The sequence below is a fragment of the Gorilla gorilla genome, chromosome 15 (genome assembly GCF_029281585.2).
Source record: "Gorilla gorilla gorilla isolate KB3781 chromosome 15, NHGRI_mGorGor1-v2.1_pri, whole genome shotgun sequence".
Lineage (NCBI taxonomy): Eukaryota > Metazoa > Chordata > Mammalia > Primates > Hominidae > Gorilla > Gorilla gorilla.
The window spans coordinates 106,230,764-106,250,243 of record NC_073239.2 but is presented as its reverse complement, the minus strand read 5'-3'; the positions used below and the strand labels follow the sequence as shown (position 1 = coordinate 106,250,243).

Sequence of the window (19,480 nt, the reverse complement as noted above, 5' to 3'; positions counted from 1 at the left end):
GCTAGTACAGTTTGGTTCATAATTTGCCAACCCCTGTCCTAGTTCTGACTTTGTATCAGAATTTTGTCTTTTGGGGAGAAAACTCCACTTTGCATATGAAGGAGAACCAAAATGGGCCGGGCGCGGTGGCTCACCCCTGTAATCCCAGCACTTTGGAAGACTGAGGTGGGCGGATCACGAGTTCAGGAGATCGAGACCATCCTGGCTAACACAGTGAAACCCCATCTCTACTAAAAATACAAAAAAATTAGCCAGGCGTGGTGGTGGGCGCCTGTAGTCCCAGCTACTCAGAGGCTGAGGCAGGAGAATAGCGTGAACCCAGGAGGCGGAGCTTGCAGTGAACCGAGATCGTGCCACTGCACTCCAGCCTGGGCAACAGAGCAAGACTCCGTCTCTCTGTCTCAAAAAAAAAAAAAAAGGAGAACCAAAATGTGTGTGTGTGTGTGCATGCGTCTGTGTGTCTGTGAGTGTGTGTGTGTGTTGAGCTTTTCTGTTTCTTCAGCTCCCCTCTTGGGGATGAAGCAGGGTCTCTAGACATTAGAACTCCGGTTGTTGGAGCCTGCCACCAGCAGTTTAGTGCTGATGGCAAGGAGGCTCACCTCAGGGACTGAAAAACTCTTCTCCACACAGAGAATTCTAAGTGACTCTTGAAATAGAGGGAATTGAGAATGCAGACAAAGGCAGAAACTTGAGAGGAAAGCTGCTGAGCATTATATGCACATAGCTCTGTAAGGGTTGTGAAAATGGTGGTGGTGTTCTCATAATTTCTTTGCAAATATATATGTATTTTAAAAGGCTTAGGTCTCTCAGCTGCTTTTCATCCTTATTCTTAGAGAAGTAGGCAAAAGACATGCTTCCACAAATTATAAACACCTGGTTTTGTTTAGTATCCTATTGAGGGAAATTAGGAAAGTTGCAGAAACATTCAGTTTTCCTAAATTGTTTTACAAAACCTGTGACAATGCACTGCAGACATATGCATTGTATTTAGTTAGATCCGTTTAATAAGAATCATTCTTATCAGGGCACCTCCCAAATCCTTCATAAATATAAAGCTTTTAAATATTTGTCCCCTTTTATAATTAGTCTAGATTTAGCAGTGGGTCTTCCTGATTTGGGAGGAAGCATGCTTCATGGTTGCCTGGCAACAGCTAATCGCGGTATTAGGGGCCAATAAACAGTTGGCAGAAACTGTAAATTCTTTTGTCTTGTTAACAAAAAATGATAGTTAAAGATACAGCAGTATGTTAAGTCTGTTCTGTTGTTCAAACATATAACTTAAGTGATAAATTCCTATGCTAATATAACCTCAGTGTGCTGCTCAAATTTATAGCTTGTTTAGAGAACCTGCTCACTTTGTACTTGGGTCACATGTCATCTGCTCATGGTACTGAAACTCATCGAGTAGGACAGTGATGTCATAGAGGCGTCCTTTTCTCAAGGGCTCTTAAGACGAATCTGAGGTTTTTGTTGAACGATGGGTTTTGAAATGTATGTGAAGCTCCAGCATAAATGTCCGAAGTCAGGATTCTGGTTCTTAAGCAGGAGCTGCGAGTTCACCATCGATGACCTCAGTTCCCATCTCCTAGTGGCCCTCAGTGGGTACAGACACCAGCACCCGGCCTGTGTGATCCGTCCTGCTGCCGGCCAGGCCTTCCTCTCATCCCCTCCAGATCAGCCGGGCTCAGCGTAAGTTTTCTAGGACAACTTCATAAAATGAATTCTCATTTCATAAGCAAATATAGTGTGAGTCATGCTTTGGCCACATAGAATTAAGAAGGAAGAAAAAACACTATTTATTTGGTTGGTACTTTTTTTTTTTTTTTAAGAAACTACACTGTATTCCAGATTTGTCCCCAGATCACTGTCAGCTTCCTCTCCTCTGGGTATATGTTGTCTATTATGGGTCAGGGTCCCCCGCTCCACCAGGCACTTCGGTGTGTATTTTCTCACTTAACTCCCAGCTCTGTGCAGAAGGTTTGGGAGACACCAGTGCTTAAGCCAAGTTTTATGGGGGCCAGATGAGGAGCAGCCGGCTTGAATGCCCAGGTTTTCTCTGGTTTCCAAGCCCATACTCTGCTTTATCCTTAGTTTTGGGCCCAGTTTTCAGAACACCTCCAGAATCATCCATTTGCCCAGCAAACCAACATAAGGTATCAAATGAATGGCCAAGATGTTGAATGTATTTCATCCTTTGTTTCCTTGATTTCTAAAAAAAACAGCCCTTAGATATTTTTAACAGAATTTTTAAAAAGCACCCTCTGTTGTCTAAGTTCTCTTTTCTATATGATCTTTGCCGCCTCTCCTGCCCCCACCTCCACCAGTCAGAAATCTCACATCTCAACAAACATCTCTCTCCTGTCTTCACCGCGGTTCTGCTCACAGCCACTTTCCCCTTCAAACTGGACATTTTGGATTTTCCCTGCTAACCTTACTGCCCCTTCCCGGGCTCCAGCTCAGCAGGAAGAAATGTCGTCAGCAGAAGCTGCAAACCCAAGCCTGTCCCTTTTCAGTGGTATTTTTACTACGAGCTGAACTACTTCAGCATCATGTAAACACGCTGGAGTGTGTTAACAGCTGCCTCTTTTAAAGTTGAACCAGCTCAGAACTAAAAGGGGGAACTGCTTTCAGGTTCTGTTCAAGTTTGCATGTGACAGCATCAAAGCTATTTTTAGCAGTGATCACCAGCAAGAAGCTGGAAACGGCTGCCTTCAACTATCAACAGTGGAAAGAAAGGATCATTTATGGACCGCTGCAGCTCTTGAGTCCATTTATATGGGAGACACAGGGGGGTGTAAATCTCTTCTTCAAAGTTACAAGGCGTCTTGTCCCCCATCACCTTTGCAGAGACAGGGCAGCGTTAATTTAGTGCTTGGTTGCCTGGGCTCCAAGTTAAAGTAGATACACTGATAATAGTGAATTATAGGACTGTCCTCAGTGTCTGTTCTGAAAAGAAGGCGATGTATAGATGCTCAGAAACATCCATTAAACTTTTGAAGTGTTTGTATTGTTTCTTCAGTTTTCCTTTTCTTTTCCGTAGATCACCAAACTCAAGAGACAGCAGGAAACAGGAGGTAGTTATGTAAGCACCATGGCAATGAAGAGAGCATGAGTCACTTACTAGCCATGCGACCCTCATTAAGTGACTTTTCCTTTCTGAATTAAGTGTTCTTAGCTGCAAAATGAGGATCATGATACCAGCCCTATATACTTTATAGGGCTAGTTTTTTTTTTTTTTTTTTTTTTTTTTAGCAGATGTTTGTTGAACACCTACTCCATGCCAGCTCCTGGGGACATGAGCTGAATCAGATAGTCAGTGTCTTCAGAGAGCTCACAGTCTAGCTCCATAAATAAATAACTTATAATACCGTGTGTTTCATGGAAAGGAGACAGCATAAGACAGATAGGATCTGCTCTCAGCATGGAGGGAGGCAGGAAGAAGACAGGAGGAGCAGTATTTTCAAGACTGCATAAAAGTTTGCAAAGAAAACAAGGGAGTGAGGGACATTCCAAGCAGGGGCAACTGAGTAGCAATGACAGAGGTCAAAGGCGCTCTGGTGTCTCCAAGGGACCATGAGCAACTTGGTATTGTCAGAGCGAAAAAAACTACAAGACAAGGGGTGGCAGGAGAAGCTGGAGCAAGTGGAGCCAATTGTTTAGTGCTAAAGAACCTGGAAGTGGCACAGGTCACAGGGAGCCAGGAGTCATTTTGAGCACACGATTGACTGGATTATACACAAATTAAAGTGGAGTCATTGCTAGCAAAAGTCCCTGAATCTGTGTATATGAAATGGTAGCAGTTTAGTGCAGGCGAAGAATGCCCTACACATAAAGTGTCCTCCCTGGAAAGGCTAAGCTGTAGCACAGTACTGAAACTTGGTGGCCTGTGACTCCTTTGAACAATGCCTTTGAAGAGGGTGGAGGTGGACAGAGAAGGGCAGATGAAAGGGAGAGAAGTAGCATACCTTCTCAGACCCGATTGGTACTGGGCTCTGCAAGTGGCTTTGGAGGATAAGTCACATCCTTCAGGAGCTTTCAGGCCAGGTAGCATTGACGAGGAAGGCATGAGCCTTGGCAGCGGTGTGTGGCCTGTGTGTGCTCAGGGGACTTGCAAAGGTGAGCCCAATGACCCAGCACCAAGAAGCACAGCCCATGCGTGTGAGTCAGTTTCCTCCAAAGGTTTCAGGAGGCTAAGGTTTTTCGGGTTATGTTTAAAGCTTCCATTGTGTGGTCCTCTTTATTCGCCATAGGAATTCAAAGAAGAGGGAAGCACAGAACAAAACAAAGTAAAACAAAGCAAAACCCTCACAATCATACGTAACTGTTTACACCCAGAAAGAAAGGTGCTGAGAAGGCATGGTGTGCTACCACATTTTGTAAAGCTTGATGGACACACCCTCATAGTTACATAACTATGACCAAGAAGTGACATTACTCTTTTGAAACTATGTTCTCTTTGAATTTAATGCTATCATGGAAGTTTAGCAACATTATTTGCCTCAGTTCACTTCCGGGAGAGGAATAGATGTTTCTATAATTTTTCTCGAAGAATCGAATGGGTATTAGGTACTAGGTGTGTAAGAATCAGTTTCTTCGGCCCCAGCCCATGTGATGGTGGAAGAAAACCAATGCACTTGGCCTTCCCAACCATTTCCTTTTTGGTTTTCCTGAGCTACACTATGTGGGGAGGGACTGAGAGAGGGACACGTGGGACAGTTTGCTAACAGCAGAGAGTCACAAGCAAGGAAAAGCTTGGTACAGGTGGTGAGGGAGGTGGCCAGAGGTCACCGGGAAAGGAGGGAGTAGACAGGGCACCTTTGAGGTTGGGCCGGACCTTTCTGCTCAGTTGGAAGTATCAGGACAAAGACATGGTTAAGGCGCTGATGCCCATCACAGTACTTTGTTGCCTTGGGAGACAGAAGAGATTACTTTTTGGAATTTTTCTTTTATTTTGAGACAGTCTCACTCTGTAGCCCAGGCTGGAGTGCAGTGGCATGATCTCGGCCCACTGCAACCTCTGCCTCCCGGGTTCAAGCAATTCTCTTACCTCAGCCTCCCAAGCAGCTGGGATTACAGGAGCCTGCCACTGCGCCCAGGTAATTTTTGTATATTTAGTAGAGACGGGCTTTCACCATGATGGCCAGGGTGGTCTTGAACTCCTGACCTCGTGATCCGCCTGCCTCGGCCTCCCAAAGTGCTGGGATTACAGGCGTGAGCCACCGAGCCCCACCACGTTTTTTTTTAAGATGGGGTATCACTCTGTCACGCAGTCTGGAGTGCAGTGGCATGATCATGGCTCATGGCAGCCGCAAGTTCCTGGGCTCAAGTGATCCTCCCATTTCAGCCTCCTGAGTAGCTGGGACTGCAGGTGCATGCCACCACACCTGGCTAATTTTTTTTTTTTTTTCTTTTGTAGAGATGGGATCTCCCTATGTTACCCAAGCTGGTCTCAAACTCCTGGGCTCAAGCAGTCTTCCTGCCTCAGTCTCCCAAAATGGTAGGATTATAGGCATGTCTTACATTTTGGAAATTTAAAATCACTTTGTCACTTTGAAGCCAACCATAAATAGATGTAATAAACCATAGGAAAAATGTTTTATAAAAAATAAGCATCTGAGGCTGGGTGCAGTGGCTCATGCCTGTAATCCTAGCACTTTGTGAGGCCAAGCCAGGCAGATCACTTGAGGTCAGGAGTTTGAAACCAGCCTGGCCAACATGGTGAAACCCCGTCTCTACTAAAAAAAAGCAAAAAAATTAGCTGGGCATGGGGGCAGGCACCTATAATCCCAGCTACGTGGAAGGCTGAGGCAAGAGAATCGCTTGAACCTTGGAGGCGGAGGTTGCAGTGAGCCGAGATTGTGCCACTGCACTCCAGCCTGAGCAACAGAGCGAGACTCCGTCTCAAATAAATAAATAAATAAATAAATAAACAAATAAACAAACATCTGCACTATTACATACAACTTTAGCATTTGAGTGCCCAGATTAGGTCTTCCTGATACAGCATTTAGATCGAGGTGTCCCTTCTATGTCATCAGCTTTCCAAAATCAGTGTTTATGTCTCTCATCTTCGTGGTGGACTATGGGATGGGACTAGCTGTCAAAGGGAGGAAATGAATAATCAAGGGAAATCACAATTTCTCCACAAATAGGTTATTTTCTTGTCTGTGACTGGTTTTCAGCATCATAGGAAGTACCGGGAGCCAGACTGTCAAAAACTTGGATTAAAATATATACATTTCTTGGCCGGGCACAGTGGCTCACGCCTGTAAGCCCATCACTCTGGGAGGCTGAGGCAGGCGGATCACCTGAGGTCAGGAGTTCGAGACCAACCTGGCCAGCATAGTGTAACCCTGTCTCTACACAAATAGAAAAATTATCTGGGCATGATGGCGGGTGCCTGTAATCCCAACTACTTGGGAAGCTGAGGCAGGAGAATCACTTGAATCTGGGAGGTAGAGGTTGCAATGAGCCAAGATCATGCCATTGCACTCCAGCCTGGATGACAGAGCGAGGCTCCATCTCAAAAAAAAAAAAGTACATTTCTTGATCTCGCTTGAAATCCTGAAAGATAAATAGGTCATAGTGACTTTTGCCTTTATTATTGAGGTACTTCTGCTGAATGTTGTATCAGTTCATGGAGTAATGAGGGAGTTGTGTTACTCACATTATATAATGGGCAGTGTGTAGTTGTTGGTCACCACCTCAAAATGATGCTGCTGTGCTGGGACAGAAGATGCAAGTGTGGCCAGCCTTCTTGCTTCCTTGTGATTCAGTTCAAGTTGAAATGATATTTTTACTCACCATGTGTTTGCTCTTGATGGAGGGGATTTTAGATAAGGTTTTGCCACTGTCTTTGGATCAAGCACTCTGGCCATACTAACATTGTCTAGTCCTCAGCTGGTTCCACCTGTTGCACTGGTGCCATTTGTACCATTGTCAAGACCTCTGTGAAACTGTTGCCAAAGGAAGGAGGGAGTGGCTGGGCTTCCTCAGTCTCAGAGTCCCTCCAGTCCAGACTTGGCCACCTGGTCCCTCTCTGAGGTCAGCATGGCCAGAGTGGGAGGTGTAGAAGGTATCCCCGGGCCACCTTCTGTCATCTCCATCTCTGAGGCAAGCTGCTCCTTGAGGGACTTGGCTTCCGTATTTGGGGATCAGTGAGGCTGAGATGGAGAGATTCCATGGGATAGAGCAAAAAGCCTCCAGGTTTCAGCTCCTCAGGAGTGCACCAAAGAGAAGATATTGAAGGGCTGCTGTATTAGTCTGTTCTCATGCTGCTGATAAAGACAGCCAAGACTGGATAATTTGTAAAGGAAAGAGGTTTAATGGACTCACAGTTCTACATGGCTGGTGAGGCCTCACAATCACGTCTTACATGGTGGCAGGCAACACAGCTTGAGCAGGGGAACTCCCATTTATAAAACCATTGGATTTTGTGAGACTTACTCACTACCTTGAGAATAGTATGGGGGAACCGCCCCCATAATTCAAATCTCTCCACCTGGCCCCACCCTTGACACTTGGGGATTATTACAGTTCAAGGTGATATTTGGGTAGGGACACAGCCAAACCATATCAGCTACTTTCTAGGCTGTGATAATAACAGCACTTATTGAGCACATACTGGGTGTGAGCACCCAGAAGGTGGATGTCACCTTTGGAGGATCTGTAGTTTTTCCAGGGAAGCAGCTGGAGAACTGGCAGGACAGTTGGCATTGAAGTCCCACAGCAGCACTTTTAGGGCTCAGAGAAGATTCAGATGAGGGTCAAGGAATGGTCATGGGCCTCATAGAAGAGATTGTCAGTGTATTCTACCCAACAAGAGGAACATTGTCCAGAAGATTCTAGTGTCTGGTTTTATTCTTGGCGTAGTAACCAAGACATCCAAGGGCAACTGCAGGGGTTCCTCTGTACATCTCAGAATCCTTGAGCTAATTTGCCATCCATGTCCCTGCCTCTTGGAGGACAGGATGGTTATTTTGTCACAGCGTCCTCATAGCAATGTAAAAACATGTTTATTCAGTGAATGGATGAGTGAGAGAGAAGAGAGTGGGGAAACCAGCCCTTATTTCTAGAGCCTGGCAGTGGAGCAGCAGAGGTGTCACCTGCCTTATGTACTGTCTGGCCAGCCATTAGGAAATGTCTGTTTGTCTGTCTGTCGTCTATCTGTTATTTATTTATTAAATTGTGGTGAAAGACACATGAAATAAAATGTACCATCCAGCCTTTTTTTTTTTTTTTTTTTAAATAGACGGAGTCTCCCTCTATCGCCCAGGCTGGAGTGCAGTGGCGCCATCCAGGCATTTTTAAAGTTTACAGTTCAGTGGCATTAAAGATACTCAGTTGTGCAGCCAGCACTGCCATCATCATTTTTTTCATCTTCCAAAACTGAAACCCTGTACTCATTAAACAACCACTCCCCCCGTTCCCCTCCACCTAGTTCCTGGCAACCACCATTCTTTTTCTATCTATGAGTTTAATGACTCTAGATACCTTATAAAAGTGGAGTCATACAGTGTTAGTCTTTTTTGTGACTCGCTTATTGCATTTACCATAATGCCCTCAAGGTTCATGTTATAACGTATGTGAGGGTTTCCTTCCTTTTAAAGGCTGAATATTATTCTGTTGTTTTGTCTATCCATGCATCCATCGAGGGACAGTTAGGTTGCTTCTACCTCTTGGCTATTGTGAATAATGTTTCTCTTTTCTTCTTGTTGTTTTGTTTTTTTAGAGACATATTCTCTGTCTGTCACCCAGGCCAGAGTGCAGTAGCATGATTATAGCTCACTGTAACTTTGAACTCCTGGGCTCAAGCCGTCCTCCTGCCTCAGGTTCCCAAGTAGCTGGGACTAAAGGTGTGTGCCACCATACCCGGTGACTTAAAAAGAATTTTTTTTTTGTAGAATCAGGGTCTTGCTATGTAGCCCTGGCTGGTCTCGAACTCCTAGCCTCAAGCAATTCTCCTGCCTTGGCCTCCCAAAATGCTGGGATTATAGGCGTGAGCCATCGCACCCAGATGTGAATAATGTTTCTATGAGCATGGGTGTACGAGTATCTCTTCAAATCCCTGCTTTCAGTTGTTTTGGGTATGTATCCAGAATCGGAACTGTTAGATTTTATGGCATTCCTATGTTTAATTTTTTTTTTTTTTGAGACGGAGTCTTGCTCTGTTGCCCAGGCTGGAGTGCAGTGGCACAATCTCAGCTCACTGCAAGCTCCGCCTGCCAGGTTCACGCCATTCTCTCACCTCAGCCTCCTGAGTAGCTGGGACTACAGACGCCCGCCACCACGCCCGGCTAATTTTTTTTGTATTTTTAGTAGAGGGTTTCACCGTGTTAGCCAGGATGGTCTCGATCTCCTGACCTCGTGATCTGCCCGCCTCGGCTTCCCAAAGTGTTGGGATTACAGGCATGAGCCACCGCGCCCGGCCCCTATGTTTAATTTTTTTAGGAACCGCCATACTATTTTTTCAGAGTGCCTGCACCATTTTAAGGGGATATCTTTTGCGCCGCCTCTGTGGCATTAGTCTGGGTAATGTCTTATATAGTTACTTAGCTTTTCCCTTTACTTGCCTTTCCTCTTGTTAGTTTTACAAATGCTATTCTCCTTCCTTATGATTCCACTTATGTTTGAAAAGTATTGCTTAATATCTGGCACTTTGGACAGGTTTGGGATAACAAAGGCCATGGATAGATTGATCCACACTAGCACAGCAGGCCCAAATTCTGAAGCTGTTTCTCCTCTCCTCCAGCCCCTTCAGAAACGTTGAGTTTAGGCTGGGTGCGGTGGCTCACATCTGTAATCCCAGCACTTTGGGAGGCCGAGGTGGGTGGATGACCTGAGGTCAGGAGTTCGAGACCAGTCTGACCAACATGGCAAACCCCCGCCTCTATTAAAAAATACAAAAATTAGCCAGGCATGGTGGCAGGCACCTGTAATCCCAGCTACTCAGGAGGCTGAGGCGGGAGAGTCGCTTGAGCCCAGGAGGTGGAGGTTGCAGGGAGCTGAAATCGTGCCATTGCGCTCCAGCCTAGACGACAGAGCGAGACTCGGTTGAGAAATGTTGAGTTTATCCCTGGGGCCCCTGGGCAGATGTCCTCTGGGGAAGTCCCAAGCTGCTGCTTCAGAGATGAAGCTAGAACCAAACTGGCCCTCCTAGACTGGGAGCTCTTGGCCCAGCTGCTCTGCCTCCCTCAACTCCACCATTCTAATTGTGATTAGTAGGCTCATTTGCATCTAAAAGGAGTAGTTTTCTTATCAACACCATTGAGTGGAGAACCAGTGTGCTCCATTTATATAGAGTGGCCCATTTAAATCAGGGCCCATTAAGCAGTAAAAGTAAATGTGGGTGTTTTACAAATGCAAATATATCATGCAAATAATGTACTTTATACTGAATGATGCCTTGGTTTTCATATGTAAAATTAGAAACTGTGTAGCACAAAGATAATGATAAACACCTTTGCATCTGTTCATGAGATGTATCATAAGCTGTATGCATGTAAAATCGTAGCCATGGTTTTAAGCAGTTTTTTCAGTATATACTCAAAACATGCATCCCATATTATAAAAAATATGCATGTATTTATCTAGTTATTTATCTGTTCCTAAGGAATCAAGAAATCACAGAAAAGAGGAATCCAAATTACCTAATCTATTACTTACTATTAATGAGATTTATAATTTTCTTTCCATTTTTAAATATTTTTGAGTTTTTATTTGAGATGATGATAGTGAAGAAGATGTGTTACTATAGGCTAGTTTCTTTGTGAGAGATTTAATTATGTTTATAAGAGATGTTTTAAAAATCCTGGCTGGGTATGGTGGCTCACTCCTGTAATCCCAGTATTTTGGGAGGCTGAGGCAGGAGCTCTTGAGCCTAGGAGTTCAAGAGCAGCCTGGGAAACATAGCAAGACCCAGTCTCTACAAAAAAAAAAAAAATGCAAAAATTAGCCAGGCATGGTGGCATGTACCTGTAGTCCCAGCTACTCAGGAGGCTGAGGTGGGAGTATTGTTTGAGCCTGGAAGTTTGAGGCTGCAGTGAGCTGCGATTGTGCCACTGCACTCCAGCCTGGGTGACAGAGTGACAGAGTGAGACCCTGCCTCAAAAAAAAGGAAAAAAAAAATCCTTAGTGTTTGAGATAATTCTGTGTGGGAGGTGCAGGTAGCATTCCCGCTGTTTTTCAGAATCACTTAGAATAATGACAGCCATCTTCCGTGTGCTGTGAACCTGGCCAGGTTCTAAGAGAGGAGTCACTGTTAGCCTCTGCTCACGTGACGTCTGCCAAGGTAAGGTGAGACACACATACCTGTGGGTTAAAGGTATAAGGCGATAGAATGGGAAGACACTGCAGAGTGCAATTAATTCCCAGATGAGCTGCGCAGAAGGTATTTGCCAGAAGGATTCAGAAGAGGGAGAGGTTGTAGGGTGAGAGTGACCAGATAAGGTGTCCTGGGTACCTGGGATTCGAGTTGAACATTAAAGGATGAATAGGCTGTAACAGGTGAAGAGAACACGGGTCTAGGGCATTTCATGCAGCGGAGGGAGAGATTGGGCTTGGATGGGCCCAAGAAGCCTCCCAGGTGCAGGTGTTCTGGAGACCTGTGCCAGGCGGCATATTGAAAGCAGGAAGGACATGCTGGGAAGGAACAGGAGGGCTTCTGAGGGGTACCAGCACCGATTGGCTCTCACCCTGCCCTGTAAGCATTTGTTACAGGAAAGGGGTCCCGATCCTGACTCCAAGAGGAGGCTCTTGGATCTCAAACAAGAAATAATTCAGGGTGATTCCATAGAGTAAAGTGAAAGCAACTTTATTAATAAAGTAAAGGAACAAAATGATGGCTACTTCATATATAGAGCAGTCCGGAGGGCTGCTGGCTGCCCATTTTTATGGTTATTTCTTGATGATATGCTAAACAAGGGATGGATTATTCATGCCTCCCCTTTTTAGACCATATAGGGTAACTTCCTGATGTTGGCATGGCATTTGTAAACTGTCACTGGCGCTGTGGGAGTGTAGCAGTGAGGACGACCAGAGGTCCCTCTCATTGCCATCTTGGTTCGGTGGGTTTCAGCTGGCTTTAATGCAACCTGTTTTATCCGCGAGGTCTTTGTGACCTGCATCTTGTGCCGACCTCCTGTCTCATCCTGTGACTTAGAATGCCTTCACCATCTGGGTAGGTAGCCCAGTAGGTCTCAGCCTCATTTTACCCAGCCCCTATTCATGATGGAGTTGCTGTGGTTCAGACGCCTCTGGCACATTCACACTTCTGTAGCCACCAAACTCTTCGAATGAAGACGCACATGGAGAGTCGGTGTATGAGACACATGAAAAATGAGAGGCTTTGTTGACATTGGGCAGCTCTGGTGATACCAGTCCCCCACCCCTGATAGCACTCTGGGCACCTCTCCAAGTTGGCAAGCCCTGGGGACTGTGCCTGAAGATACTGTGCTTTGAGAATGCTGCTGAGGTGTCAGGCAGGGCGGCCTGCTGTGGGGAGAGAGGCTGGAGACAGGGAGGCCTATTAGGATTCAGGAGAGGACATCTTAACTTGAGCTGACCCCAGGCCTGGGCGTAGAAACAGAAAGGAAAGGAAAGTGCAGGAGCCGTTGGGAAGAACGGGTGGGCCCCGATGGGGACTGGAGGCAGGGACGTAGCTGAGGAAGGTGTCAGAGCCTCCAGAATTTTGAACTAGAGCATTTGCCAGGTGATTACCAAAGGCTGGGTCTGTTGTTTTCTTCTGTTTTGTTCTTTGCGGAATGCTGAATTAAAGGATAAACTTTACTTCCCTCAACAGACATTTGTGCCAGCCAGCTTCCAAGCACAGCAGCAGGTATTAGCGATTCAGGAAAAGACAGCCACAGGTGTGTCTCGGTATAGCCTGGAGAGACTGCATGTGGAAGGGAAATAGCCACTGTCTGGGGTGAATTGTGCTTCTCTCCCCCCACCCCCAACCGCCGCCCCATTCATATGTTGATGTCCTAACTCCCAGTTCCTCAGAATGTGCCCTTACTTCCAATGTGCCCGTATTTCCAATAAGGTCCTTGCAGGATGTCATTAGTTAAGATGAGGTCACACTGGAGTGGGGTGCACCCTCGACTCAACATGACGATGTCCTTAGAAAAGGTGGGGATTTGAAGACAGCTGTACACACGGGGGAATGCTGTGTAAAGATGAAGGCAGGGCAATGCTCTTGCAAGCCAGAGAACACCAGCAAACACCAGCAGCTGCGAGGGAGGCCAGGAACAGATTCTCCCCCACAGCCTGCTGAAGAAACCAGCCCTGTGACCCCTTGATCTTGGACTTCTGCCCTCCAGGACTGTGAGAGGAGGAATTTCTGTTGCTTAAACCCCCCAGTCTGTGGCACTTGGTTATGGCAGCCCCAGCAAACGAATAGACACTGATAAACCCTGGGCAGCATGGAGAGCGTGCCCTGGGAACTGGCAAGCAAGGCAGAGGGGGGAAGCTGCCTTCTGGTTTGAGCGGATGTGGGAGCTAGGGGCAGCTGAAAGCTGCTCTGTGCAGAGCCCACTGGAGATACCCTCCAGCATCTAGAAACAGAATCAGCTGGCAGTGGGGAAGTGGCAAACCCAACCTTTCCACAAACTCTCCTAGGAAAAGAGCATGAGAAGAAAAGAGGAGAGGGCTAGAACTCTAGGAACGCTCTGATGGTGGGGCCAAGCCTGGATAGAGAGCTAGCCGACTGTCCGGAAAGAAGAGTGGGAGGAGCCGAACCCAGGCCAGGAGGGTGTTTTGTAGCTAAAGGTGGAAAGGATTTTTAAGAGATATTGTCAAAAGTAATAGGAAGTTTGTGTAACCCAGAAAGAGGCCTCTCATGTGAGTGCATGTGGGAAGTTGCGCGGAGGAGAGGGGAGAGAGGCTGGAGTGACATCAAGGGCAGTGACCCCTCGTCTTAGTCTGTTTGTGCTGCTGTCACAAACTGGGTAATTTACAAACAATAGATCTCTCGCTATGCTGGAGGCTGGGAAGTCCAAGATCAAGGCTGTGGTAGGTTCATTGTCTGGTGAGGGCTGCTTGCAAAATGGGGCCTTGAACGCTGTACCCTCCAGAGGAGAGGAGCACTGTGTCTTCACATGGCAGAAGGCAGAAAAGGGGGGTGACTCCCTCCTTTAAGCCCCTTTATATGGTCATCTAATCCGATTCGTGAGGAAGGAGCCCTCCTGGCCTAATCACCTCTTAAAGGCCCTACCTCTTAACACTATCACCTTGGCAACACCTGAATTTTGGAGGGACACATGCAAACCATAGCACCTGGGGAACTGGGGGACCCAGGTGACCCCTGGCAGGAAGAGATTGTGGTGGTGACATGGGGGAGTGGAGGCTGGGCTGTCGGTGCCAGCTCTTGGGATTTGTGAGTGCAGGAAAGAATAATGGGAGCCAAAAGGAGAACTTGGACACCAGTTTATGTGTGGCGATGGTTAAGATAAGAAATCATCAGTCCTGGGAAGGGGGAGGTGAGTAGAGACAAGGGGTAGTGGAGGGAGCAAAGATTCCAGAGGAAAAGAAGGGTAATAGAGATGTTACTTTGGCAAGTAAGAAGATGCACGCGCAGGCAGAAATAATGGAGCCAGCGAACGGAGGTGGAAGGAAGGGTACGTCCTTGGTTTAGAAAAGCGGTGACGGTGCCTGCCGAAAGATGGAGAGGGAGGTTTGGGACTTGATGAGTGGAGAGATTGGGGCCAGTGTTCCTGGGTTCTCATTTGGGAGCAGTTTTATTCCCCAGTGGACACACAGCAATAACTGGAAACATTTTTGGTTGTCACAGCTGATGAGGTGGGTGTCACTGGTGTCTAGTGGGAGGCCAGGAAGACTGCTGAGCATCTTACCATCCACAGTGTAGCATCCCAGGACAAGAATTATCCAATCCAGAATGTCAGTAATGCTGAGGTTAAGAAATCCGGCCGTAGGTCAATCACAGTTCGTAAACACGTTCAAGGAATGAAGTCCCAACTGAATGGCAGGCTTTGGGGAATGTGATGAAACTTCGGTATATTTAAAACAACACAATAAGGGCCACAGGAAGAGAGCATGAGTGGCCAGCCACAGATTTGCATTGCCAAAGACGGGACCCCAGGGCAGCAAAGCAGAATGGCAGACATGCAGAGACTGCTGGAAAGACTGGAGTGGGCTGTCAGCTGCCTGGAGTCGCTGTCGGCAGAGTCCCACAGGCCCCCTGGGGATGGCGGGGTAAGCAAGAGTGTCTGTGGAGGTGTGGCACCCTCCGTGGAAGCCTTTGATAAGCTGATGAACAGCATGGTGGCCAAGTTTTTAAAGAACAGTAGGATCCTTGCTGGTGACATGGAGACTTGTGCAGAAAGGGTGTTACGGGGCTTTCCTTCTGATGGCATCTCATGACCAACAACCCCGAGAGAATGCATGGCTGCATTTCTGAAACCCAAATCAGAAAAGATTCAGAAGTCCAAACCTTCAAAGAGAGAAACCGAGGGAGTAACATGTTTAGTCATCTCTCGGATGTCAGCAAAAGCCTCCCTGCCCTTGGCTGCATAACTGTGTCCCCCAACTCTGGTACTTACGTCAACGAGATGTGTGATGCTGCCACCTTTTACACTAACAGGGTCTTAAAGGGCTACAAACATGATTTACACCGTGTGGATTGGGTGAGGTCATATGTGAACATTTGGAGTGAGTTTCAAGCATGCGTCAAGGAGCACCACACCACGGGCCTCACGTGGAGCAGAACAGGTCCGCAGCACCCACATCAGCGCTTTCTGTCCTCTCCTGAGGGCCTGACCTTTCTCCACATCCTCCTCCTCCACCTCCTCCAGGGCCCCTCCACTTTTTGAGAATGAAGACACAAAAGAAAAGTCCTCTCCTTCATGCTCAGCTTTATTTGCCCAGTTTAACCAGGGAGAAGCCTAACCCTGCAGAACCAGGGCTCTGGCACATCACAGATGACCAGAAGGCCTATGTAAGAATCCCAGCCTGCAGGCTCACGGAGGGCAAACTATGTCTCCCCACAGAAGCTACACTCTAAGTCCCACATCTCCCAAACCTCATCCTTCCCAGAAACATGCACCCGTGTTCAAGTTGGAAGGAAGTAAATGGAGAGCAGAGTACCAAGAAGACAGGAATGACCTTGTGATTTCACAGACTGAGCTGAAACAAGCGGCTTACATTTTCAATTGTGAAAAATCAGCTCTCCCGATGAAAGGGAAAGTAAACTCCATTCCAGTGGAAAATTGTAAGATGTTTGGTCTGGTCTTTGACAGTGTGGTGGGCATTGGGGAAGTGACCAACTCCGAGTACATTCAAATCCAGGTAATGGGGAGAGTACCAGCAATTTCCACTAATAAGACAGAAGGTTGCCACACATACCTAACTCGGGGAAGATGCATTAGACTGTGAGATTGTGAGCATCATATCATCCAAAATGAATATACTTATTCGTCAGTGTGGTAATGACAGAGAATTTCCTGTCCCTGAGCAGTTCAAGACAGCATGGGATGGATCTAAGTTGGTCAGTGAACCCCCTCACCTGAGTCCCTCCATCAAACAAATAAAAAAGTAGCAGTAAAGAACTGGAAGTTGCAGAAGCACCTTCCACTTTAGTTTTGGCCTCCGACAATTCTGTGCTATAGACACAGCATCGTTTCTGGCACGACTTTGTGGGCATTTTGAAATACTTAACATTTCTTCATGATTTGCCTGTGTGCGTGTGATTTTAGTTCCACGTGGTGACTTGTGAACGTTATGGATTTAAAGGGAAAAAAAAGAAATCTGTTCCCCTCATATCACAAACATAGTAACTGATAGGTAAAAATACTGCATGATTCAATTTTCCACGTATGTTTAATTGCTTGTTGAAAAATAAACTAAGATGTACATTTTTATCTTTTAGACAATTTCAATATGATGTAGTAGTAATGTGCCCTGAGAAATGTACAGTTTTTTTCTTATTGTGAGCACATGTTCACCTTTGGCAGTGTGGATATGCTGTCAGCAGGAGTACGTATTTCAGCCCACGCTTTTAAAAGATGTAAGAACATTTCATATTAAGGACCAAATTCAGGTTCTTTGTCCTTGAAAGACCTATATTCTTTATAGTTACTAAAAACCAAAAGTATAAATTTGAATTATTCATCTTATATGTATTTCTACCGTGTCATTTGAAAACTTACTTTTCTGCATAAGAGATTTTTATGTCAACAGATTGATGGGAGGAAACAGTGCTTTTGCTATGTAGTACCTCGCAATGTTGCCCAAAAATCAAGCTCAGTGTCTGTTTTCCAATTTTGAACATGTTAAATATCAGATGCCTTCTAAATGGTGTCTTTAATGTTTTATTATAGTCTAATTTTTTCTTTTCTGCCTGCCAGACTTGCTAACCAGTCGCAAAAATGAACATGAGAAAAGCCATGGATGTATTACTTCTCCTAAAGCCTAAGGAATTATTTGTTAGTTTGGCTTTCTGCTCTGATTTTGTAGTCTTGCTAATACATGCTTTTTCTTTTCTTTTCTTTTTCTTTCTTTTTTTTTTGAGACAGAATTTCACTCTGTCACCCAGGCTGGAGTACAGTGGCACGATCTCGTCTCACTGCAACCTCTGCCTCCTGGGTTCAAGCGATTCTTGTGCCTAAGCCTCCTGCGTAGCTAGGGTTATAGGCGCCCACCATCATGCCCAACTAATTTTTGTATTTTTAGTACAGACAGGATTTCGCCATGTTGGTCAGGCTGGTCTCGAACTCCTGGCCTCAAGGGATCCGCCCACTTGCGCCTCCCAACTGGGATTACAGGTGTGAGCCACCGCACCTGGCCCCGTGTTTTTTTCAATGTTAAGAGAAGTTATGATAGTCCTTTGTATCTTTTCAGTACGTAGTGTTGAAAAATCTGCAACTTCTTGGTTGACATTTAATGAATTATAGTATAATGCTTACGGACCCAGTGCAAGCATATATATATATATAGTGCCTATTACAGCCTTTGGAGTATGTCATTTCCATTTTTAAAATATTTTCTATATCTGTGTAGTATTTGGATTATTAATGCTCACATACCAAGGTTTTGCTATAAAAGTTTTGTTCGTATAATGTTGATAGTAAACATCATTTTTCAACTGTAAACTTACTCTGAAATAAAGTAAAATGATAATTGTTTAAAAGTAAAATAAAATAGCTCAATAGATATGGTGCCAGAGCAGCTGCCACCTGTCAGATTCTCATGGGTCCTGGTGGTATTGGGCATACAAGAACTATGTGCAGGCTGATACCTTTGAAATCAGTTGAGTCTCCAGTGTCAACATTTGGCTAAGTTTACAGAGCAATTCCATTTCTTATCTTGATTGGTGCATTGCCCTCTGAGTAATCTTGCCACACACTCAGTTATAGTGTTGGTGGGCCTGGCTGGTTGTGGTCTGATCACTTCAGTCATGCCTCCTCAGCAATTGTCATCCTCTGAAATGGGCCACTCTTGGTAGGTTTCTACCTGGTCTCTTTCTGTCTCTTGATCGCGTGCCCATTTTGGATCTTTGCAGGATTCTGCATGGAGCTATTTGTTTTTTTTTTTTGAGACAGGGTCTTGCTCTGTTGCCCAGGCTGGAGTGCAGTGGTGTGATCAAGGCTCTGCAGCTTTGGAGCTCCTGGGCTCAAGTGATCCACCCACCTCAGCCTCCTGAGTAGCTGAGACCACAGGCACATGCCACTACACTGGGCTAATTTTGTTTATTTTTTGTAGAATAAAAAAATGTTTTATTTTTAATGTTTCCCAGGCTGGTCTCAAACTCCTGGGCTCAAGTGATCTTCCTGCCTAGACCTCCCAAAGTGCTGAGGTTACAGGGGTGAGCCAACAGTTACTTTTTTTTTTTTTTTTAGCATTCTTTAGAGTAAGTGACATCTGTGAAGTTGCTTCTTGGATATTTAGTAACTGTTGCTACTTTAGACTGAGAAATATTTGCAATTAGAGCATCTCAAAGAATCCTTAAAGAAAAAAGGAAGAGAAAAGTGCAGTTACCTCATCTGTCACAGGAATGGAAAAACGGGCCAAGTTGGGAGAGTTAAGGATGTCTAGGAGGAAGTGCTGGTGCCCACCTGACAATGGCCACAGTGTTGCTGTGTGGCCTTGAGTGTGTCAGTTGACTCTGAACTGGGGTTTGCTTGCAATCAAGACTACCACTGGGGCTGGGCGTGGCTCACACCTGTAATCCCAGCATTCTGGGAGGCCAAGGCAGGAGGATCACTTGAGGTCAGGAGTTCGAGACAAGCCTGGCCAATGGCAAAACTGTGTCTCTACTAAAAATACAAAAAGTAGCCAGGCATGGTGGTGCATGCCTGTAATCCCAGCTACTCGGGAGGCTAAGGCAGGAGAATTGCTTGAACCCGGGAGGCAGAGGTTGAAGTGAGCCCAGATCACACCACTGCACTCCAGCCTGAACGACAGAGCAAGACTCTGTCTCAAAAACAAAAACAACTAAAAGAAAAACCACCTCTGGGATTTTTGCAGT

The 19,480-nt window shown here is 45.8% G+C and overlaps 1 protein-coding gene and 1 pseudogene across 12 annotated transcripts in view; both read left to right on the top strand.

Annotated features, from left to right (window-relative positions):
- Positions 1-19,480, top strand: part of FOXN3 (forkhead box N3) — a 460,655-nt gene that overhangs the window by 309,893 nt on the left and 131,282 nt on the right. The gene's annotated exons all lie outside the window — the stretch shown is intronic.
- LOC129526593 (adenylyl cyclase-associated protein 2-like) lies at positions 3,232-18,077 on the top strand (annotated as a pseudogene).